At 34.5% G+C, this 25,907-nt stretch overlaps 1 protein-coding gene across 3 annotated transcripts in view; it reads left to right on the forward strand.

Annotated features, from left to right (window-relative positions):
• Positions 1–25,907, forward strand: part of Gpc5 (glypican 5) — a 1,306,099-nt gene that overhangs the window by 786,094 nt on the left and 494,098 nt on the right. The gene's annotated exons all lie outside the window — the stretch shown is intronic.

Genomic DNA, 25,907 nt, shown 5'->3' on the forward strand with positions numbered 1-25,907 from the left:
AGAGGTGTGTAAATATATTTGCTCGAGAGAAAGCTTCGTGTGTAGAGGCACATGCATGGAGACTCTTGACTGTGTTTCTTTCCTTCTGTTTGAGTGAATTCCATTCAAGTTTTCCTCTCAATTCTTGATCTAACTGAAAGCGTGTAGTGAATAGTGAGTGACTCCACAGGACAGTAATTTAGCCTCAACTCGTTTTTAAAAAAATAGTCCTAACTCACCTTCAACCATTGATATCATTAATAAAAATTTGGGCTCAAGTATTCAGAGTCCCTGGAAACAATTAATTTGGCACAGCAACATTTTTTTTTTGATCTGCTAGGAAATAAAACCCAGACCCTATGGAAACAAATCACAGCAACTTGAAAATTTCTACTTTGCTGCTTTTTACAAATGAACATTTTTAGAAGGTGAAATTTTGCATATGTTCTCATCCCTTTTAAAACTGTCCTTTTTTGAATATGGCATACGTACTGGAGTGAAAGTAGTTGGAGAAATTCATATTATCTTAAAAGTAATATGTATTACTTTTTGAAGCTTATGCTCAGTTTCTTTTATTAACAATAAATGTTTTCTCCTTCAATATCCAAAAAATTTGCTGTTTTCCTCTGAGTTTTAGGCATTTTGGACTTGGCCCAAGAAATTTCCTTTCTCTTGAGTTCACATTTGTGTTAAGTAAAGCCAAAAAGATTGAAAGCTACTTCTCTCTTATTTGTTTTGCATTAGACTTCCCCAGTGTACTGAGTCAGGGAAATGCTGGGGTGAAAGGAAGAAAAATAGGAAACGGAGACACACAGAAAATGTAAAATAATCTACCTGAACAATTTATATCCATATTACTGGTGTTTAAAATAAGCCAGCAAGAAGTAACGTGCCCCTTCTCTCACCATCTAGGAATATTTCCCATTTTTATTATAACCATACTTAATATACATAAAATATGCATATGTCTTAAAATATGTGGCCTGTAAGTTTTAAGTAAATTTGTTATTTTGGAATAATTTTAGCCTTAAAGATTTCCCCACACCATTCATACTTCCCCTGTCTCTTCCACCCTATTGTCCCTAATGTTAACATCTGCTGAAACAATTTGTCACATCAAAGGGATTCACACTGGCACATTACTGCTAGGTAAACTCTGAAATTCACTTGGGTTTTATCTATTTTCCCCTTCATGTCTCTTCTCTGTTCCAAGATTCGATCCAGGCTACCACATTGCATTTAGCTGCATGATTTTTAGCCATTGAATCACTGGGCTCACAGAGAAAATTTATTTTCTTTTTTGTGGGTTTACATTTTTGATCATAGGTTGGGGACAAGTGATAATTAACTTTAAATATTAATGCTCTTATTCAATCAAAAGTATTCATGTGGATCTTTTAAAAGGCAATTAAGGTCAATCAGTGTGAGGTTCGAGAAATATAGTGTGACAACTAAAATCCTGGCCTTTGGAATCAGAAGAGAAAAGAAAAAATTTTAGCTCAATACCTGGAGTTTTAACGTATTACTTTTGCATCCTAGGACAAAATAATACATCATGTTCAACCTCATTTTTCATATGTACAGTGAAAATAAAAACAACCCATATCATAATTTTGTTTGTCAAAATTAATTAATGGTGGGAAATATTGTCACTTGCCTGGAACATTTCAGGAAATATGATTTTTATAATCAAGGAAGAGGATAAGGCCATACATACTGAGAAGTGCCATTTCTGTGTGTGTGTGTGTGTGTGTGTGTGTGTGTGTGTGTGTGCGTCAGAGAGAGTGTTTGTGCATGCATGATATATTTCAAATATATTACATCAACTCTTGACCATCCACTAGCTGATATTTATTAAACACCTTTTTGTAGAACTCAAAATATATGAGAAGATTGACCCTGTACTCAAGGTGTGACTCCAGTTGAGGAAATAAATTATATACCTATAATAGTTAAGTAATAATTCTTTCCCAACATATTGGAATGAGAAAGATCATCTTTCCAAGTGGTGATTGAAGATCCTGTTTTACAAATCCCATAAGGTTTTGTGACAGGCCATGGCCATTTCATATATAATTTTCTTTTCTAATTCCTTGTGTAGATGGTTTATTTGATTCCACAAAGATTTGGAAATAAAGAGATTCAATAGGAACTTCTGGTATTGACTTTGGATAGGGTTCTTAAGTTGCTTTTTAATAATCCTCCCATATTCTTTTCTGTGTTTCTTTTTCTTAGCACAAAGCAAGTTATGGTTGAATTGACTTTCTGTCTGCTTAATAAATATTGATATATTGGATGCATTCAGCCATAGGCATGTGTGATCCATCTTTAAAGGTAGTGTCGCTATGCAGGGAGATTGCAATTTATTTATTCCTCATTCATTCTCTCATCTTTTGAGAGGCCTTATTATGCAAATACTGAGTACATTCATGAAATGAAAAACAAAAGGAACACTAGCTTTTAAAAAACATAATAGCTGCTGAAAACAAGATATTATCTACCGTAGAATCGACTGAATATGGATCCTGTGTGCACATTATATTAGTATATTTTCTTTAGATAATAGGAAAAGGTAATTGAAGGTAAAATGTGCAATTTTCTGATTGTCAGAAATGAGGTACACTGTAATGACTGAGGAAACAAAATATATATTTCTTTTGCTAGGAATCTATGAGCAGAAGAGTAACTCAACCCTGCAACATTACGATTATATGATTTTTGTCCTAAATTATTTTAGACATCTGACTGGGAGACCACACAACTTCATGTGTACTTTTAACTAAGTAGATTATTATTTAGATTATGATACAAATTACACCTTTTAAGTATGTTTTCATATAACGAAAATTATGTTATCATTGCCTATCAGCACTATTAATTAAGGCTACATGTTTGGTTTGTTAATTTAGCTTATTGGCTGAATACAACTATGAACTATAAACATTTTAATATATTTAATGATATATTTATTCTTCATTGGCTTTGTAGCAGTATAACTGACAAACAAAAACTGTATATTTTTACAGGGTATGGTATGCTGTTTCATTATATGTGCATTGCTAAATTATTATAATCAAGTTAATATAGCTGGAACCTCACATAGTTATCATTTAATATTCTTTGTGTGTATGTTCAAAACATCTAAGATCTACTCTGTGCTGAATTTTCTAGTGTATAGGGAATAATTAATATTGCCCTGGCCAAGCTGTGCAGTCATCTTCAGAACTCATGCATCCTGGTGAAACACTGAATTCTCGGGGCAGCCATCTCCCCTCTCCTCTGTTCCCACCCAGCCTCCAGCTGTCGCGAGCCGGCGACGCAGAGCACTGTCCAGCAGTGTCTCAAACCTGAAAGAGCAGCAGGGTGGAGATGGGGCAGAGAGAAAGGAAGGACGCCAAGACAAGAGTTTGATCAAGGCGGCGTTTATCGCCGGCAAGCGTCGGCCTTTTAAAGCAAAAAACCACAAACTATTATGGGATGCGGTTACCAAAGTAACTGAAAGGTTACGCGGAAAAAAGAGCAAACAAGCTCAACGAAAACAACCCACTGTGGGTAGTAGTAACCTGGACAACCACACATCTGAAGGTCAGAGACAAGAAACTGTAACTTTCAGGAATTCCTCAAAGGAAACACACCACCTGCTAAACTGGAGAAACGTAACACATACGGAGTTATTAAAGTTAACAATAGTTACGACCAATACTCATGATCCCCACATCCAGCCAAGGACCTTCTGCTCTCTTCTTAGAGAAGCTTAGCTTTTTTAGATTCCCCGTGTAAGAGAGATCACACAGCATTCCTCCTCTGAGACTGACTTTCATGCTCCAAGTTCATCCATCTTGTCATGAATGACAGGATTTCCTTTTTGAAGAGTGAATAATATTCCATTTTATATATTAATACAATATGTAATATAACGTGCCACATATAAAATACACCATCTGTCCTTTATCCACTCATCTGTTGATAGGCATTTAAGCTGATTCTGTCTTGGCTATTTTGATAGTTTTTAATTCTCTCTGAATAAAAATTTTTAATTTTCACATACTTGAAAAAGGCCATTTTTCTCCTATATTATATATATCAATAGGCCTGGAACCCTGTGCAAAATTGCTATTTATTCTGTATATGTGGATATCCATCAGTGGTGCAGCAGAAAAAAATATGTTTTTTGGTTTTTTTGTTTTGTTTTTCCAAAAGTTTGAACTCTGTCCCCAGGGCAATAGCTCTCCTCCAGGAAGTCAGGAGCATGATTGTAATTGTTAAAATGGATCTTGTTTCATGCACACTGCATTTGATGACCTTTCTAAACCCATTTGTGTAAAGTGTTCTGGAAGGAGATCAGTAGGAAATTCTAGCCGGTACTCCATCTGCAGATTGACCATATCTTCAGAAATGATAGCTTTTCTCAATTGTTTTGTGAAGCCACCCATCTCTAATTTTCTACTTTAATTTTTTGGGGGATTCTGTTTTTGTCTGTTTGTATGGGGAGTGAACCCAGGTCCTTTACAGCAAGCTACATCCTAGCCTATTATTTTTTATTTTTTCTTTTGAGACAGTCTCTAAGCCACTTGCCTGGCCAGTTTCCAACTTGTGGTCCTCCTGCCTTATCCTTCCAGCGTGCTGGGGTTAAGGCTGTGTACTACCACATCCAGCATTAAAGAAAATTTCTTTTTCCTCTTTGTTGCCTATTTCTCAAGTTTTAATCTTATTTCTTCTTATTACAACATATGCATGTTTTAAATAGATAGGAAATGATTATAAAATCAGAAAGCTTGCAATTTGTTTACAAACAGTAACTGTATTAGAGGGAGCAGATGGTGAATAACTAATGCTAATTCAGAGCAATAGCAATTATGAAAAATATGTTTGAAGAAAAGTTTGAGTGAATAAATATTTAGGTGATTATTCAAGTCATACATTGTATCATTATTCAATGAATATTTTCTGTGTCAGTAGCAATTAATATTTAGGCTTCAAATATTAAAGCAGTTTGAAAATAGAAAAATGAAAATGAAAAGTTTCACAGAGGAAAGGGCCATTTCACATATTTTATGGAAAAACAAATAGAAATAGTTGTAAATTCATAAATGTACTCTACACTTTGGGGCTAAGTTACATTATAAAAGAGCCACATGGTAATTTCAAAAGTGGAAAACAGTCATTGTTAAAACTGCTTGTAAAGCATCCAGCAAGGCTGGATCTATCTTAGCCACTGAGGGCAGAATAGTTATTATTGCTCTGGTTGTTGCCGAGTTTACCTCTTAGAGGAATTTTTAAAATTATGTATATTACTAATTTAAATACTCATAGAACATTGCATAGAAAGGAAAGGAAGGCAACAGAAGGATTTAATTTAGTCTAGGAGCTGATATACTGTTCCTTGAATTAATGACCTGTGGTTGGGAAAGCATGTGGGTGGGGCAGAAGGGAAGTAATCTAGGCTAAGGAGGAAGTGTGTGTGAAGGCTCTTAGAAGTGAAAGAGCAAGGAAAATTGTGGAATGTAGAGAATTACAGGGTAGTGCAGCTGGGAAGATAGGTGACAAAACAGTAGGTCAGGTGATACTGGCATGAGAGATTGCATCATGTGACCATATAGGGGCTTTGGCCTTCATCTGAAGAGTAGAGGACAGTCATTAAAATTCTAAATGATGGGTCAGGGATTTCGCTCACTGGTTCCTCCCCTTGCTTCTCAAACTCAAGCACCCGAGTTCGATTTCTGATATTCCCCCAAAAATTCTAAATGATGATGAGGAAGGAGGATCACAAATGAAGCCCAATTCAGATAATTTAGTGACTTAGCAAGACTCTGTTTCAAAATAAAGAACTGGGCATGCTGATTTTAGTGCTGATCAGCAGTGGGAGTAGCTAGATTAGATCTGAAATATTCTGAGTTATAAGAGTGTGCATTTGAAAGCCTTTCTCCTAGAACTCTTTCTGGGGCATCACTGGTGTCTGTTCACTTTGTCTTTTCTGAGAGGTTTAGGATATTTGTGGTGAGAGCAAACACTCTGTGTGGTGCGACATGAACCATACTGTTAAATGGGCAAGAGTGAGTTACAGAGGAGAACGGCAAAATGGTGATGGAGGGGAGAGGAAAGGGAGGGGGAGGGATGGAAGGCGAAAAGGATTGCGATGCTGTATATATGTGTGTGCCAACTCCCCAACATGAATGCATTCATTATGTATTACAAACGTGCACTAATAAAACACATTTCTAAAATAGCATATGTAGAACAATATGGGTTATGTACATTGAAAACAAACTTAATAGTGAAAATAATTAAAGCAAAGTGATCGCATAGAAGATAATTTTTCATTTTATTCCCATTTGTCTTGTTTCATTTTCATTCAACATACATTATTTTCTTTTTTTAAATGCGGAACAATCTATATCTTTATTGGACCATAATTTATTTTCTGAATGTCTTACCCTAAATATTTGTTAGTAGTTGAATAAGATCTTATCACTGCTTCCTGGCTCTAACATGATTGATTTGAAATTAATAATAAATTAGTATTAATTGACATAATTGTAAAGTGATATGGACATATGAATCTTCAAGTTAGAAAAATGAAAAATATTGTCCATGAGTTTTATTTTATCTTCATTTTCTGTTAACAAATAACACTTCTATTTAGTGTCTTTAATCTCTCCAATTATATTTTTGAGACTTTTGTCCAAGTTCTGGACCATGGTGTGTAATTCCTACATCATTATAAAAAAATGTCATCTCTGGTATGGAAACTTACTGGTTTTCGTCATCCAACATGTAATTTGGATTCCACTCGCTAATTCCACAATGTCTATTTTCTGAATAAATAGCTTGCATGTGGGAAGCTTATTAACGCTGAGTTCATGATGTGGACTCTCTATGATATGAACCATCTACCTTTTCATATGAAGACGGAATTTGCTGCATCACAAAGCTCTGTCACACCTCTGCTCCTGAAATGAGAATTCTAAGTGTTTTTAGACAAGGAAACAAAACAAAATTTTAAAAAAGAAAATGTTTATTAGAAAGAAAAAAGCAAAATTTCAACACAGCTGCCCATGTACATGGGCTTTGTTCCCCTGAAAGTTCTCCACTACCCGAGGAATAACAAACACACCGTCTTGGATTCCTGGGAGCAGCGCTTAGTAGAGAATCAGATTTTTTTCTCCATCTATCCACACATAAAAGCCACATAAACTCCAAAGTTCACTGAAAGAAAAAGACTTATCTGCATTTCAGAAAATCACAAATAATTTGAAACAAAGCAGCACTACAAAGAGGAGAGAAAAATGATTAAACAAAGAATAATATATCTAAAGTCAACTGGTTTGTAACCATTGCAATCCTTTCTTTGGGATTGTTCTTGAAGTTATTTCCTTTGCCTTGGCCAAAAAATTTCATACAGCTAATTTCTGTTTCACCCAGGGAATGTGATATAGAGGATGTGTGAGTTATACAGAGAATTTTTTTCATTCAAAGTGCTGGATTCGAGTTTCACCCCACATCCCTGGTCTGCTCATCAGCATAATCTAATTGACATCAAGTACTACATCTAATCTAGATTTTATCTATTTGCTTAATATCTAAAGTTCTAACCTGGGCCAGAAAGGAAAAGTCTCATTTAAACACCTCTCTTATATCTCCTGTACTCTTAGCCCTTAACCATTTAAATAGCAGAGTGCTCTTTCACACAAGAGAGAGAAGGAAATGGGAGAGATTTACCCATATGCTAATGTAATAATAAGTTGAAGCAAAGGCCATTTCTCTTGACCACGTGGCTTACCTCTGGGCCAATCTTACTGTGGATTCTTTCATCCATTTGAAATAAATAAGCATGAAATAAAATACATTAAACTTTGCATATACATTTTGAAGTCATGAATTTCAGTGGATTTTTAAACAAAGTTGTATGGAGTAAATGCAGAGGAGAATTATAGTACATGTCACATCACAATATCTCCTACATCTTCACCTCTACCTGTTTTTTCTTGAATTTTCTATGAAGTAGGAGCATCCAAGGAGATACCTGGGGGTCTGGTATCTTTTTTCCACTCTCCTATTGTCCCATCCTTCTTTCTCTTCCCATAAATGTTTTGAAACCTTTCAGGACAAGGAGACACACACCTCACAGTACAAATAAAGACGTGAAAGAGAACTTCTACAGCTACCACAGTTAGCAAGAACCGGGGGATAAATGTGTCCCAAGGGTACTGAATACTAAGGGGGATCAGTGGCGATGTGTCTCTTTTTTTTCTCATTGAGTTTACTGGTACATTTTAGGTGTACAGTACAGTTTAATTCATTATTGGGATCTTGTACCTCTACATGACAGGTCTTGGTTCTCATTCTTTCCCCTTGTCCCTGCCCACCCTTCAGCCCCTCCTCCCCTCCCCCTTTAGAAACACTTTATTTCCATTTTTACATTTTCTCATATTTTTTCTTTTCCCTTATTAGCTTTCCCCTACCCTTCCCACTTTCCCTACACCTTTAGCCCCTTTCTTCCTATTTCACATTATCCATTATATCATTAGGATCTTATGTACTATTATAGTTTATTCACATCAGAGAACCTATTCGGTATTTACACATGTGTGACTTATTTATTTCACATAGGAGTATATCCTCAATATGTATACATTTTCCTATGAATGAATCTAATTTCTACTTTTTTATGGCTGAGTAATTTTCTATTTTTTTAGAAAAACATATCTTCTTTATCCAATTTCCAACTGATGGGAAAATGGGCTGTTTCCAAGTTTTAGCTATTACAAACTGTGCTGCTATAAACATAAGTGAGTATATATCTCTGTGATATGGTTCTTTTAGTTCCTTTGGAAAGACCCAGCAGAGGGAGGGCTGGGTCAAATGGAACCTCTAGTCCCAGCTCTTTGAGATATCTCCATATTGATTTCCATAGTGGTTGCACCAGAGTATACTCCCACCAAAAATGGAGAAGGGCTCCTTTCTCCCCACAACTCTGCCAACATATGTTATTGGTTGATTTCTTGATAGCAGCCATTCTTTGTGGGGTGAGGTGGAATCTCAGTGTTGTTTTCACCTGCATCTCTCAAATAACCAGTGATGTGGAACATTTTTTCATATATTTACTTGCTGTTTTTAATTCTTTGTCTGAGAAATGTCTGTTCATTTCAGATGCCCATTTTTGAATTGGGTCTTTATATTTGGGGGGCTGATTGTTTTGAGTTATTTATATATTCTAGGTAATAGTCCTTTCTCTGAGGAGCAGCTGGTAAACATTTTTCCCCATTGTATGTTGTCTCTTAGTTTTGTTGATGGTTTCTTTTGCAGTACAGAAGTTTTTTAATAAGATGAGATCCCAGTTGTTGATTTTTCTCCTAGTTCCCGTGCTACTGAGGATTTGTCCATAAAGTCTTTTCCTATGCAAATGTCTTCAAGATTTCTGCCTAACTTATCTTCCAGCAAATTTAGTGACTTTTTAAAATATTTAGATTTTCAATCCACTTGGATATTACTTTAGTGCATCGTGCAAGATAAGATAAGCTTCTTAAAAAGATGAGATCCCAGTTGTTGGTTCTTTCTGTGAGTTCCTATGCTACTGAGGATTTGTTCATGAAGTCTTCCTATGCCAATGTCTTCAAGAGTTCTGCCTAATTTACCTGCCAGCAAGTTTAGTGTTTCTGTTTTAATATTTAAATCTTTAATCCACTTGGATTTTAATTTAGTGTATGGTGAAAGATAAGGGTCCAGTTTTAATCTTTGGCAGGTTGAGATCCAGTTTTTACAACACCATTTATTAAAGCAGTTATCTTTCCTCCACTGAGGATGGTCAGCTCCTTTGTTAAAGATGACATAGCTGAGTACATCTGGATTTGTTGGGTTTTTTTTGTTTTGTTTGTTTGTTTGTTTTTGTTTTATCTTTCAGTCTGTTCCACTGATCCTCAGCTCTTTTTCTTTGCCAGTACCATGCAGATTTTATCACAGAGGCTTTGTAGTATAGTTTCAGATTGGGAATTTTTATACCTGCTGCAATGTTTCTGTTGCCTGGGATGGCTTTTGCTATTCTAGGTTCCAAATGAATTTTTGGATTCTTTTTTTCTAGTTATGTGAAATATAGTGTTGGAATTTCAATTGGCATTGCATTGAATCAGTATAGCAGTTTTGGTAGTATGGCCATTTTCACTACATTGATTCTTCCTACTCAGGAGCAGGGGATATCTTTCCATTTTCTTATATCCTCTTTGATCTCTTTTTTCAGAATGCTATAGTTTTCAGTGCAGAGGTCTTTTGCTTCTTTTGTTAGATTTGTTCCTAGATACTTCATTTTTTTTGGATGCTATTGTGAAAGGAATTGTTTCCCTAGTTTCTCTCTCAGTGAGTCTGTTATTTGTGTAAAAGAAGGCTATTGATTTTGGGTGTTGACCTTGTATCCAACTACTCTGCTAAAATGTCAATTAAGTCTAGACTATTTTTGGTGAAATTTTTTGGGCCTTCAATATAGAGTATCATATCATCAACAAATAATGACAGTTTAATTTCTTCCTTTCCTATCTTCATTGCTTTAATATCTTTCTCTTGTCTAATTGCTATGGCTAATATTTCCAGAACTATATCAAAGAGAAGTGGTGATAGTGGGCATCCTTGTCTTGTTCCTGACTTTAATGTGAAAGTTTTCAGTTTTGGGCCATTTAATATGATGTTCGCTGTTGGTTTTTCATAGATAGCCTTTATTAAGTTGAGATATAGACCATCTATTCCAATTTTTTTCAGTGTTTTTATCATGAATGGGTGTTGAATTTTGACAAATGCTTTTTCTGCATCTATTGAGAGGATCAGATGTTTTTTGTCCTTGACATTGTAATATAGTGTATTACATTTATTGACTTATGTATGTTGAAGCATCCTTGCATCCCTGGAATAAATCTGACTTTGTCAGGATGTATAATCTTCTTGATGATCCTCTGTATTGTGTTTACTAGTTTTTTTTTTTTTTGATACCGGGGATTGAACTTGGGTCCTTACACTTGGAAGGCAGGCCATTGAACCGCTGAGATAAATCCCCTGCAGTTTGCTTGTATCTTCTTCAAGATTTTTGCATCTATATTCATTAAGGAGATTGGCCTGTAGTTCTCTTTTTTCTTGCATCTTTCCCTGGTTTGGGAATCAAAGTGATACTTGGTTTCAGGAATGAATTTGGAAGTATTGCTTCCTTTTCAATTTCATTGAAAAGTTTGAATTTTAAAGGCCTTAGTTATTCTCTAAATGTCTTATAAAATTCAGCAGTGAATTCATCTGAATCTGGGGCTTTCTTTGTTGGTAAATTTTTAATTACATTTTCAATTTCTCTGATTATAATTGGGGTGTTTAAAATGTTTTTATCTTCTTCCTTCAACTTTGGTAATTCATAAGTATCTAAAAATCTAACCATTTCTTCTGTATTTTCCATTTTATTAGAGTACAGGTTCTGAAAGTAGGTATTAATGAATCTCTGGATTTCTGTTGGATCTTTTGTGACTTCACCTTTTTCATTCCTGATTGCATGGATCTGAGCCTTTTCTTTCCTGTTTTTGATAACATTAACTAAAGGCTTATTGATTTTATTTATTCTCAAAAAACCAACTGTTTGTTTCCTTTATTTTTTGTATTATATTCTTAAGTTTCCATTGCATTGTTTCTGCTCTAATATTTATAATTTCCACTCTTTTTCAAGCTTTGGGTTTTTCTTGTTCTTGTTTTTCTAGGAGTCTAAGATTCATCGTTAGGTTGTTTATTTGAGGTCTCTCTGTTTTCCTAGTGTGGGCATTCAGTGCTATGAATTTTCTATGGAGAACTGCTTTCATTGTGTCCTATAGATCTCTGCATGTTGTATTGTTATTATCATTCATTTGTACAAACTGATTAATTTCTTCTTTAATTTCCTCTGTGATCCATTGATTGTTCAGGAGAGTGTTTTTCAATTTCCATGTGTTTGTGAAGTTCCTACAGTTTCTTATGTTATTGATCCCCAGCTTGATTGCACTATGATCTGATAATATACAGGGGATAATTTCGATTCAGTTGCATTTATTCAGACCTGTTCTATGAGCTAGTATGTAGTCTATCTTGGAGAATGAGCCATGTGCAGCCAAAAAGAATGTATATTTTTATTTTGTGGGGAGGAACACTCTATAGATGTCTATTAAGTCCATATGTTTAAAAGCTTGGTTCAGTTCTAGTATTTTGTTGTTGATTTTCTGCCTAGATGATCTGTCATTTGTGATAGTGGGGTATTTAGATCCCCCTCTACAATTGTATTAGTGCTTATTTGGTTTTTCATGTTACTTAATATTTGTTTTATATAGTTGGGGGCATTAATATTTATTGTATACATGTTTATGATTGTCATCTCTTCCTCTTGAATTGTTCCCTTTACAAGGATGTGGTGGCCTTTTTTGTCTCTCTTAATCAGTTTTGGTTTGAAATTTACTTTGTCTGTGAATAAGATTGCTACTCCTGCTTTATTCTGGGCTCCTGTCACATGAAGAGTTGTTTTCCATCCTTTCACTTTTGGTGTATAGACTTTTTTTTCCAGTAGGTGTCTTTCTTGTATACAACATATTGTTGGATTTTGCTTCTGAATCCATTCTGCCAGTCTGTATCTCTTGATTGGTCAGTAGAGGCCATTGCTATTGATGGTTATAACTGATATGTACTGACTTATTGTCATGTTATTGTCCTTTTTTTGACTTTTTTTGACTTTTTCCCCCTCTCCTTTTAGTTTCTTGCCTTTCCTATTTGATTTGGTCTGTTGGGCCTCATGGTGTTGTGAACTTCATTGTCCCTTTCTAGGATATTGTTTAGAATTCCTTGTAGTGCTTGTTTGGTGTTCATCAAGTTTCTCTGGTGTTCTTTGTCATGGAAGTCTCTTATTTCCCCATACATTTTGAAAGAGAGTTTTGCAGGATACATTGCTCTAGGTTGGAGATTGTTTTTTTTTAGTACTTGAAATACCTCACTCCAGGCTCTCCTTGACCTGAGGGTTTGTGTTGAAAAGTCTGCTGTGATTCTGATGGGCTTTCCTTTGCATGTGATTTGCTTTTTTTTTTCCTCTGACTGCTTGTAGTATTTTGTTCTTCCATTTGATTTCTGGGATCTTGATTATTATATGTGTAGGTGTAGATTTTTTTTTTTTTTTTTGATCATGGCTAGTTGGAGTCCTATATGCCTCACTTATCTGTATGTCTAATTCTTCCTTTCTGTTTGGTAAGTTTTCTGTTATTAATTCTTTGAACAGCTTTTTCAGTCATTTGTATTTTCTCCTGCTACTTCATGGATTCCTATCAGTCTTATGTTATTCATCTTTCCATCATCTAGGAGTTTTTGGATTGATTTTTCATGATCCCTTATGAATTTTAAGAGACCTCTCTTTTCATGGTCATTGACTGCAATCCTATCTTCTATATCTGAGATTCTATCTTCACATTCTTTTATTCTGTTGTGTATACTTTCAATAGAGTTTTTAATCTCCTGGATATCTGTTTGAATCCTTTTTAAGGATTCCATGACTTTCCTATGTTGGGCATTAATTGTTTCCATTTCTTTCTTATGCTGTGCCTTCATGGCTTCTATCATGGTCTTGAACTTATCTTTTTTTTCTTTTTTTCAGTTTCTGTTCTAGAGTCATAAATCATGACTTTCATTTTGCTCCCCATCTCTATGGTTATCTGGGAAATTATTTCTGTTTGGAATTTTTCTAGAGTCTGATTGATCTGTTTTGTTACTTCCTGTGTTATGGATTCAGGGTGTCCTGGTAGTTAACTATCAGAGTTTTCTTCTTCATTTGCCCTACTGTTTGCCATTGGTGAACTGGAAGCCTGTCTTTGTGTCTTGCTTAAGTATTTTCTCATTTTTTGTTGTTGTTGGGTTTTCCTTGGTTTAATTTCTGGGTTATTACTTAAATCTTTATATAGTTGCACTTTAGCTTTTTAGTATCTAATGACTCATAGATATGCTTATTTCTATAATATTGGAGAAAACAACTCATCAAATCAATCACAACCCTTTATTCCAATTGATACAATCAGCAACACAATAGGATCAAGCACAACTTGGAAATTGTTCACTGTGGTAGTCATTAATCTATCACCTTTAAATCATGTGAATTAAATTAAAATCAAGAAGCAACCCAAAATATGTTTGCAGTGAATACACTTTTCAGTATAGCATCTTTACCATTTAGGATGTGGGCTCAGACAGAGTTAGGTCAAGAGGAGTAGATAAGTGAAAGAATTGGAGAATGTTTCAAGTGAAGCCAGAGGACATAGAATGACCATACAGTCCTTAGGAAACTATTAAATTCAAAAGGGATAGACAGAGTGCAAGAATAAGAACCACAATATATCTCCTTAACAGTAATAGGGGCTCACTTTTCCTTGAAACTATTAACCCATGAGTGAGGTAAAATGACAGAAGAAAAGAACATAGGGAAAAAAGAAAAAAATGATAAAAATAGAAATCTGAGTTTGGGCAGGAACAAGAACAGAAAGGCAGATGAAAGATAATATCATGGAAAAAGACTGAGTTGGAGAAGGAGGACAGATACAAGGAATGATTTGCAGAGTGGAATGAGGAAAATAAATTTAAAAAGTGAATTTGAAGGACTTCTTTCAGACTATATCTCTGCTGTCATAATATACAATGTGCACAGCCACGTGATGAACCAAGTGCTGAACTCTGATCTCAGCTAGCCAATGGCAGAACCTGCGACTCAGACTGACATCAGCCTGCAAGGCCCAGATTGATTTCCCCAACCTCCTGCAGGGCTGAATTCCACACAGTTCTACTACAGGTTTTCCTCACCCTATCTTTAAAGATATTCAAGGTTAGGAGCTCAGAATTATACCCTTTATGACCATGTATGCCTCTACAGAGTGGGTCCAAGGTCTGGCACAATCAGGAGGTCTGGGCTGGGTATTTTTCAGGGGCGCCCGCAAGGCTACCTTCCCTGCTGGAGCTGGTGGTGGCACAGGCAGGGGAGGGAACAGCTACGTGGTCCCCCTCCCCCGAGAATGAGCCCAAGCAGGCTGGAGGGAGAGCAGATATCTGCAATGCATCTTTTACTGTGATAATTTTTTACTGTAATACATTTTTTTAAATTTAAACTTTCTTTGCATATTTTGTTCATACTTCACAGATATGATTTGGTAAAGGACGTTAACTTTTGGGTTAGGTTATATTAGAAAAGGCATAAACCCTTTTTCCAAAAGTTCCAGAATATAGGGCAAGTGTAAGGGAATGTTGCTAGAGGCCTCTGCAGTGGTCCTGGCCTGCCACTAGCCAGTATGACGTGCAAGAGATAGGAAAGTGGGAATTACAAGAAGCACAGACAGAGGCTTGAGGGAAACTGAGTCTTGGGCTGATCCAAGCTGCTCTGGGCAGCAAAGACAAAGAATTCCTAGCATATCCAGTGTTTATTCATTATAAGTGTAGGAAGGGGAAGCTGGGCTGGCCTTAGACACCTACTGATAGAAAGGGTCAAAGAGGCAGGTCCGTAGAATGAGGGCAGAGCATATTTTCATTAAAGAGAACCAATGGTTAATTCAGAGGGGGAGAACTTAGTTGGAGTCAGTTGACCTTAACTGGGAGTAAACTCAGCCAAGCTCTGCTACTTCCAATGTAACACAGCCCAATTATGGTGGGACGAGAAGCTTGTGCCATTATAGCCTGCTAGTACTGAGCAGAGGGTTCCGCTATGCCAGAATAGTTCAGAAGTTAAGTCACTGAATACATGGACTAGAATAATAGTGAAGGAGGGCAAAGACATAAAGTACTTATGAGCTTTCAGGATATGTGGTTTTAATAAATTGGATTCCTACATGGTTTTCCAGATGTGGGTAATTGGGTAAGGTCTTCCTCTTGAGCCACAGTGGGTAACACTTGGATGGTGTACCTGTTCTACCAAGTCCCCCTGGGAAATGCTCAAATTCATGCCGGCAGTGAATTGGATGTAAAGATTGTAAAAGGCCTCATACTATCTGCCTATCTACCTTTCAAACTCTGTACTTTCTAAATTAGTTTGTGCTTGCTCTCAATGGTATTAATCATGTGTCCTGACATTACAGCAGTCTAATTTAATGAAATATGAAAACCAAAGATAAATTAAAGGAAAGACTTAAGAGAGTGTTCTGTTTTTGTTATTAAAATTTAACTTTTGGAATAATTTCATAAAGGTAAACTGCTAAATCAATTTTATTAGATGAGATGTGCATTAGAAAAACATGGTAAATGTCTCAGAGGGACTCCCACTCAGATTAAGGCATTTTAAAGACTTGTAATTTTTGTTGTACCTTAAATAAATAAAATTTTAAAAATACTTTTATGTATGTGGCTTATCCAAAGACAATTTAATTATTCAATGAACATTATCATTCTCTCAAAGAAAAAGACTTGTTACATTAAAAGAAAATTATTATATGGTTAAAATAAAATTGGAACAGGTCAATCATGTATAATATTTGAATAATTCCCTAATTTAAAAGTTTTTTCAGTTTTAGATAGCACTGGGTCAACAGGTTTTATTATATTCAAAATCTTCCTGCTCAGCAGTCAGACTTCTCTTTTGTATTACTCAGTCTGTATAATGCAGGTAGTACCATGATTGGTGATTTCAATGGAAAATACAAATTAGAATAGTAACTCTATAAATTTAGAAAAATGAATGCTGACCAAGACTTCCTTCAAGATAGTCTAGTTTGGATTTGAAATATTTTTGGGATAAACTAGCTCAGTGGCGTGGGGCCTGCCTCACAAGCACAAGGTCCTGGGTTCGAACCCTGGTACCAACACACACACACACACACACACACACACACACACACAGACGAGAAGAAGAATGTTTTGTGGGATGATAATTTAGGAAAAATGTATTTAAAAAAAACTAGGAAGAAAGGAAATACTCAAAAATCAAGAAGACCTTGAATTGGATTCTATACAGGACTACTTAGCAAATTCCTGAGGCTTTATCTCAAAAGTAAAACATAAAAAAGGGATAGGGGTGTGGCTATGTAGCTCCTGGTAAAGGGTCTATCTCCAGTACTCCTCTCTTCACACAAAATCCCAGGCAGATATGTATATAATTAGGTATGATAATTTTATGATTTCTTTGTTGTAGCATTTTTTAACCAATTTTTTCCATAAAGTAAAATATAATAAAACTGCAGACCCACCAACATTGGGGACCTATATTATAGCCCCTCTTTAATCTCTTACATGTATAAATAGTTAAACAAAAATATATTTTTCTAAGAATAGCATTGAATCTAATAAAGTAAATTAAAGGACATTTTCTGTAGAAAAAGTTACACATGCTCCAGTATCAATCAATTAATGTTTGAGAGAAATATTTTGAGTAGAAAAGGGATCAAATTTTGATATTGTACATTATCTCTGCTGGTCAGTTCTTTAATTTTTTAAAAAACTATATTTTATCTCTGATAATCTCAAAATTTTCTTGCAATATCTCATAAAATGATCCTATTTTTAAATGCTAATACATTCTGTGCTCAGTGATGTAATAATTTGTTATCCTTTGGATATGATTTTTTTTCTTACTCTATCTTAAAAATAAACTACAGCAAATTCCATACCAGATCATGGGTCTGCAGTCATTTTCATAAGTTCTCAGATTTTTTTCAATGTTAAATATGTTACTCATAAATTAGTCTATTGGTCAAACATTATTCATTGAAGTTGTCCTGAGCTTCCTTCAAGCCGAAGACTGTATTTGGGATGTGTCCTAAGGGAAAGATTCTTGAGATAAAATCTATGGAAAATTAGATAATGTGTCAGGAGATCTGAAGTGACTGTCTCAGGGTAACAGGAAGCAAGGGAAGGTGTTTGTGATCAGACCCCAAAGCTCTGGGTAGCAGAGTGAAAGGTCTGGAGTGAAGAAAGATAATGAGTGAACAGAAAGAGTTCTTTAGGGAGTGGAAGGGGCTGTTGTCCAGGAGTTTAGGGGTGGTAGAAAATGCATTCATTTAATGAAATTAGTAAATTTCTTTATTTGTTTGAGAGAGATTCTGAGCATATTTCTCTTGGACCCTGCTCCTCTAATTGGTGAAATAATCTAGAGAGTGCTGCTTGTATAAGATTTTAAGTGTTTCTAGTATAATCAATTTGAATACTGGTTCATGTAAATCAGAAGATAATTTTTTTCCAGAAATTAGTGATTAATATGTTTGATGACCTCTTGACTGAAAGTTACAAATAGAATTAGAGAAAATCATATTTTTGTGCTTAAAATCAAAATTATTGACTGTAACTCAGTTTATCTTATTTGCCTTTCATATATTTTTCTCTATTTTAAGAATCTTTAGCACATATTAATAAACATTTCTACATCAAGGTAATTAATGCACCAATTCTTGAGGAACACAAAAACTACCATAGTTCAAATTTGATAAAGGAATGCAGGTTGTTGTTTATGAATTAAACTTACTGCTCCTTTCCTTTATTGTGACTCTAAAATTTCTTTCAAGATACGAGAGAAAGGAAAAGCGCTGTTAGCATAACTGAGTTTCATGAATTCTTGTGTTTAACAATCTAAGAAACTTAAATTATCATTTCAAGTACTTCAAAGTTAAAATTGAAACTAAGATATCAACCATTGTATTGCATAGAATGTCATATAAGGTTAAATAAATTTTATAGAGACATTTATTGAAGAAAAACATATTTCTGTGATATGTAGGATAATGACATGCAGTTGTTTTTTCTAGTTGTTCAACTTCTACCTTTCAATAAATCTATTTTATGTCATTTTACTTGTAACTTTTGGCTTTACTTTGTTTTTTTAAAAAGCTATATAAATATAGTCTTTCTTTTAGTACATGGTGTTCCTCATAAGTGTTTTATTAAGCTAACTAATGAATTCCAGCTTGTCTTTTTCTGGATGCCCTATTTCTTAATGGGCCTTGATAAGGGAAAATATACTTTTTGCCTAAAATCTCTCATTCTAATCAAACCAACAAATTTGTCATGAAAACATAAGGCAAATGCCAAATCTGATTAACAACCAGAAACTGCATGAGACAGAAAATTAATTAAGGCCTCCAAAGGCCTGAACTTATATGGACTTGTTTTAAAGTTTCTGAAGCACAATTTGACTTATAAAAAAGGCTATTTTGAAGGTTTTTTAAAAATATGAATTTTAAATTTCAGTAATGATCCACAAAAATTCATAAACGAACATTCTTTGTGAGTCTTTGATCCTTGACAATACATTCCTGCTATCTTATTAAATTTGAAATTCATTATGAATTACTTTGTATTGTACTAGCAACTTACTACTTTTTTTTAACTGTACAATATACATCATATTCTTAGAAAACACTTTTACTCTCCTCAAAACACATGTAGAAAATATCTGTAGAGTAAGTTATTCAATCTTGCTTTTTTTTGTACTGGGGATGGAACTCGGGATGTTGCACTTGTGAGGCAGGTGGCAGAACCACTGAGCTAAATCCCCAGTCCTCAATCTTGCTTTTGACAAATGATGTTTTGACAGCATATAAGTTTAAGATAAATATATCATTGGCTTAGCTACTATCATCTTCTAACATCAATATAGTTTAAGTAAATTACATTAAAATACAAGAAAAATTAGACATTTTGATATGCACCAGTACTAAGCTTAAAGATGAGTCTAAAATTGAATTAGACAAATCAAAGTATTAATGGAAAGAAAAATCACTCAGTAAAAATTTGTTTCTTTATAATTTTATAAAGTGCAATACACCAATTGTGCTAATTATTACATTTTTCTGTTGTAAATCAGCTGAGGTATTTATCATATTTTTTTCCTGCCTTTTGGACATTTTAGAAGAGTTAGAGAAAATATATTACTATATTGCTCCTCTGTTTTCATTGACATAGTTCTGGATCCATGACACTTTATATCAAAGTAAACATGTATAGTAATTGCTAAACCATCTTTGTGATCTTTGTAACTGATGTGATGTTTCCTTTTCTATCTTTCCACCTTAGGAGTAATGACATGAATTTATCCATGTAACAGTTATTTACTGACTGTATATGTCAATCTTAGGAATACAGTGAGTAGATATTTCTGTTAACACAAGTGAAGAAACTGAGGCACACGGGGTTAGATGTACAGTAAAAGTGGTGCTAGACATAATATATATGGTATGTCACTGCAGGTGGGTGATTGGTTTGCAGAGGCATGACAAGCAACAAGAACTGCGAGGACCATGCAAATGGTTTGGGCTGGAAACAGTAGCAAGTCACAAAGGCATTAAAATCAAGAGCTCATACTTGAGTACTGATCAGATGGTAAATACAGGGACTAACTTTTTAAGTCAGCATTCATGGAGTACCAGATTAGATGAATTTGAAAACAGTCAAGTACCATTGTATGTCTACTATCTTAGAAGCAACATGAGCAACCAGGTAAACAAGTAGGTGAGGATAGAAAAGAAGGACTATGAGCAAGATGGGGCTAAATTTAGGACAAAACATAAGAAGAAATAATTAAGATAGCTTATATGAGACACTTGACAGCCACTGTATCAGAAAGAAATGCTGGTATTTTTGTGAAGTCATAAAAGCTAAAACATAATTTCTATAGAAACCCGAAGAAATACTGGGTAATTCTGGCATTCTCATCAGAATACAAGAACATACATAGGTGTATAAGTTCTGTTATGATTAATACAGTTTCACTGGACTAAATACAATGCTATGGACATAACAGTCTCTCAGTGAGTACTTATGAATTTATTAAAATTTCAGTATTTAGGTAATGGGATACCCTTCAGTAGAAATATATTTCTTAGTTCAAATGCAGAATGTGTTTCACTGTTGAAGAAATAAGGTTTCATTCTCAAAGTATGTCATGGACAAACTGATTGGAAGACTCGTTCCGTGCTCTGACGAATTTTGCTACATGAGGCAATTACCACGTGATTTGCTAAAACAAGTGTCCTCTAAACAGGAAACAGCCATGCTGTACCAGTGTGTCACAGAAGAAAAGGGGACCTGGTGGGGCTTTTTAATCATGTCTATGTGACAGCGGTGGAGGTGGAGATAAAGCAGCCAGAAGTGTCTAAACTAAAAGGGAGCAGAATTTCAATTTTGTTGTTACTTGTCTTCCTAGAAAAACAAAAATTTCTAAAATCGACCTATCAGTTTATCTTTCAGCAAGTTTAATGTGTTCTGAAGAAAATGACACCATGGAAAAAAACAATTCTATGAAATCAAACATACTACATCAGAGTTTTTAATCTCAACTTTGCTAATTATAAATTCTGGGCAGCCAAACAAGGTATTTAGTAATTTTTTTTTTTTTTTTTGTACCAGGGATCAAACTCAGGATCTTGTTCTTGTGAGGCAGGCCACAACACCACTGAGATAAATCCCTGGCCCCATTAGTTTGATACTTAGGATTCTTTTTGATAAAATGTGGACAAAAATAACTGATTATGAGTATGAGTTGATTAGATGACAAAAAAAGGAGCTGAAACCTCTTAGACATTTAATTAAAATTTCAATACAATTTATTCCATATATTTATGTACAATAATATCATCTCCAAGGAATTTTTATTTTTAATAATATATTGTCTTATCTAAAAATTTAAAAATAAACTGTTTAAAAATTGATTTTGAAAGTTAAAATGAAAAACAGTTTTAATAGGTGGGATTTTCTTTGTGTATAATTCTTGATTTAAAAAAAAATAGTTTGTATGGTCATTAAATCAAGAGTTATTTGTTCTATGCACATCCATGTACCTTTTGTATAGAAAGCACAAAAATGCAATTTATATCAGAGAAAACATGGATAATATATCAGGGTATTAAGAAACAAATTATTCTATGTGATTGCAACTTTCATATTAATTAGCTCACAAAATTGAAAAGTTGTGTTTACACCAATTGCCTAAAGGTGAGCCTAATTTTTAATGATGTCCCCTTGTCTGATACATTTTGTCCATTAAGTTGTTTGATAATTTTTTATTCATGAAATCTGATGTGGCAATCCTTTGTCAAGTGATGTAATACTATATACTGTGTTGTGATTTCTGGGGTAACAATGAAGAATAAATCAGTAAAAAATTCTTCCTGTCATGCAGATATAACTTTAGAATATGAAGTCACAATGTACCCACTTCAAAATTTGTTTGCATTTATAGGTAGTGATTGAAAATAAGAAAGTAAAGAATTTGACTTATTAGTGATACCAACACAGTAAGTGGGCCCCTTTAATCATGTTTATGAAACAAATAGATATTGTAGTATGGGCTACTAAAAACTGTAGTTGCTGGCTATTTCCTGTTCTAGACTTAAAATGGTTGTAGTAGTTTGCCCACAACAAAAAGGAGTTGATGCTGAGGTTGATGATGTGCATGTTAATTAGAACCACAGCTCATGCTATCTTATGAAATATATACAAAGCTTGTTGTATGGCGATTTAACACAAAAAAACTCCATACCCGAATGCTGGTACCTAATATCTTAAAAAGTAACAGGTATTCATTTTGTCATACAAATAAATTATTTTAAAGGTTTAGTTCACAAAATAAATGACTGAATGTGAAACTAAACTGAATAGATGAGAGGGCTCTGGCATTTTACTGTTGATTGGCAGAGACCAGAAAGCAAGACAAAACAAATGAAGAAAGCAAGATCAAAGTTAAGACATGTGAGAAGAAAAATACAGACTTAAAAGTGATTCTGAGATGGTGGCTCCTAGTTGATGTGAGTTGTGTCATCCCGAATCAATATTACTTGGTTATTTGGAAATAAGGCTATAAAAGCATTCTTTGTGTTATTATGTAGTGACCTTAAATTTCTTCAATGTTTTTTTGTGTAGGGGTTTTAGAAACCTGTGAGTATAATACTGTAGCTTTCTGTATCACATATAAAAAGAGACAATTTTTGAGTTAGATCAATTTTAGAGTCATCGTTGAAATAGTTTACCTTGCCAAACCCATACAATTTAATATCTTCTAATGATTTTGCAAAACACAAGCCCAAAGAGCAATTATTAGTTCAATTTGCATTAGGAAATAGTGATATTATAAAATATGTAACAAAGATATATTTGGAAAAGAGAAAGGAAGATTCCAGGTGAAAGTTACTCTGGAGAACAGAACATGAACTTAATGTATTACATATACACAAAATCTCTGAGACTAAACCTATTAAGAATACTGATACATATTCTTCGATTAACAATAGAGTCTCAAACACATATCAGTCTGGTGTTAATATGAATATAGAAAATTGCTATGGATGCGGGTATCAGATGGAAGTGAGGGAACATTTCGTGCCTTCAAAAGTACTTACTGATTCAGACTGGGTAAAATGAATAAAGTTGGTCATGTAGATTGTGAGGACCTTTCAGTGTTTAACACCAAGCTGTGCTTGCTAATCCAGACAAAACATCCCCACACATAGCACATATCTAAGACACTCCCAGTGGTACTGTATTATTCCTGCACTGATATTCTAAGTAAATATATAGTGGTACAGAGTGATTCATGCAGGTCGAATGGGAGGATTAGATCAGCTCTGTGGTGCTGACTGCTTTTTAGTATGAGGCCATTTGTTAAAGTGGAGTATGTCAAGATAAGGAAAAAACAGAGATGATTAGGTCATAGGAAGAAACATAGTACAAATCCTGTAATCCGACAAGCAGAGGATGGGATGAACAGTACTAGAGCAACACAATGGAATGATACTTCTTAGTAAAAATGACAAGCTATTAATTCACATTATAAAATGGATGAATCTCAAAATAATTATGCTAGGTCACCTGCAAAATGTACACACTTCCATTTATCTGAGAAGGTGTGAATACAAATCAATGAGGACAAAAAGAAAATTCGTAGTTTTCTAGGGATGGAGCATGGAGAACAGGGCATAGGAATACCTAGGGGGGAACTATCTAATAGAATTAAAGGGTAAACTTGATTATGCTTGTGGTTTCATGAATGTATGTATATGTTGAATGTATCAATGGCACATTAAAATAGAAGTACTTTGTAATAAGGTAATTATACTTCAATTGAAGATGTTTTTAAATTCCACCTTTCCAGATCCATTTTTGATGACTAATCTTAACTTTACAGATATAATATTAAGAACTTTCAGAGATATTAGAGTCATGTAGGAGGAAAATATGTACTATTTATTATGATATATAGATGTTGTCTGAGGGAAGAATAGATATTTTTGAAAGAAAAGAACAAAAAAAAAGTGTCTCATGTTCTTGTTGAAGCTTAAGTCCTATTACTAATTATGCCCAAACTGAGGTTAAATTTGTAATTCTTCTGCCTTGGGCTCTCATATTGCTGCAATTTACAGGTGTGCATCATCACTCCTGGCTAAACATTTAACTTTTCTAGGCTACATACCTAGTGTAGTGTTAAAAAATTTATAAAATTTTTATAAAATAATTTCCTCATAGAAACTTCAGCTATTACGTACAGTGTCTGCTGTTGGTAGCTCATTGATTCAATGTTGGTAGTTAGTAGTTCATTGATTTTTGTTCTTTTTAAATCTCTTATAAATCTGTTAGACTTCATGTTGAATTTACAATAGGTATAGAACTTTCATGGCTGTATGAAAAGGAATAATAAAATATCAGTGGCTTGAAAAATGATTTGTTCTCTAAAGTGGTAAAATGCAAGTACTTGATTATATAATCACTTCTCCTTTTTCCAATTCCCTGAAGTGTCCTAGCTGGTCTCTTAGACTACAATTTTAGCCATCATACGGTGACTTCCCAGTTTATTACTTGGTGAAATGAGGAAAATGAGACATCTCTGTCTAAGATAAATTACGAATTGTTGGTTGTAAATTGAGACTTGGGAAACAGAGCCACTTAATTATTATTACTATGTGTATAGATGCGAATACTTTCATTATAAGTACCACCCCTTTTAGTAAATTCATACACACGGATTTCCATTTATTATCATGGTGAGAGTATGCTGGGAGGGGTGTCAGAAAGCGGACACTGAAGCTGTTGTTCCAGCACAACCTGAAGGGATGGATAAGCCTGTCTCTGTCAGCTTCTGTCCATGCTTCTTGAAGGAAATTAGGAGTGCTAGGTTAGTCAGGTGTTTGTACCTTAACTGCTTTTGTGATGATGCAATGTCTGTCATCATTCGCATTAGGCACCAGCTGCATGAGTGAAATTAATGTCAGTGTCTGGCAACCCTGGCAGAAAGAGTCATAGTATGGTCCCACCACAACTGTGATCCATTTTCCATTTATAATTTCTCCTTTAGTAGCACCTGAATGAGTTTTTTTTTTTTTGTACCGGGGTTCCAACTCGGACCTTGTGTTTTCGAGGCAAGGGGTGGAAACAATAAGCTAACTCCCCAGAGCTTAATGAGAATCTTTAGGGCTTTAAAAATGGAGAAATTAATTACCAAGAATGAAAATAACATCTGGAATGAGTAGCATAGAGATTCTCAACTGGCACATATTTATATGAAAATGCATGCGGTAATTCACTCTAAGAGTTTTGCAGTATCACTTAGAGAAGTCTATGGTCCTCAAAAAGTAAAAAATGAGACACTTGCAAACCACAAACTTTTAATTTATGCCAAATATTTCATTTAACATATTAACTACTGAAGAGACTAGTAAGATATTAAGTTCCAAACAGGATTAAGGAATAGATTTATAGATTGGGCATTTAAAGAAATGGGAAATGAATATGCTAATAGATACAAGGCAGTTAACAGTAACATCTGCTGTTAATTTTTATTCTGGACAGAAGTTATTTATATTGCTATTGAATATAAATCATTTTCATTGGTCTCAGACAATAATCATTTACATTGTTTAGTTTTCTGCATGCTAACTTTAACGCTCACAAAATTATCAGTCATACTTGTTGATAGTAGCAAGACAAAGGACTCCAGCAATTCCTCAACCAAATTG

This window comes from Fukomys damarensis, unplaced genomic scaffold, assembly GCF_012274545.1.
Source record: "Fukomys damarensis isolate Sample0158 unplaced genomic scaffold, DMR_v1.0_HiC HiC_scaffold_6, whole genome shotgun sequence".
Taxonomy (NCBI): domain Eukaryota; kingdom Metazoa; phylum Chordata; class Mammalia; order Rodentia; family Bathyergidae; genus Fukomys; species Fukomys damarensis.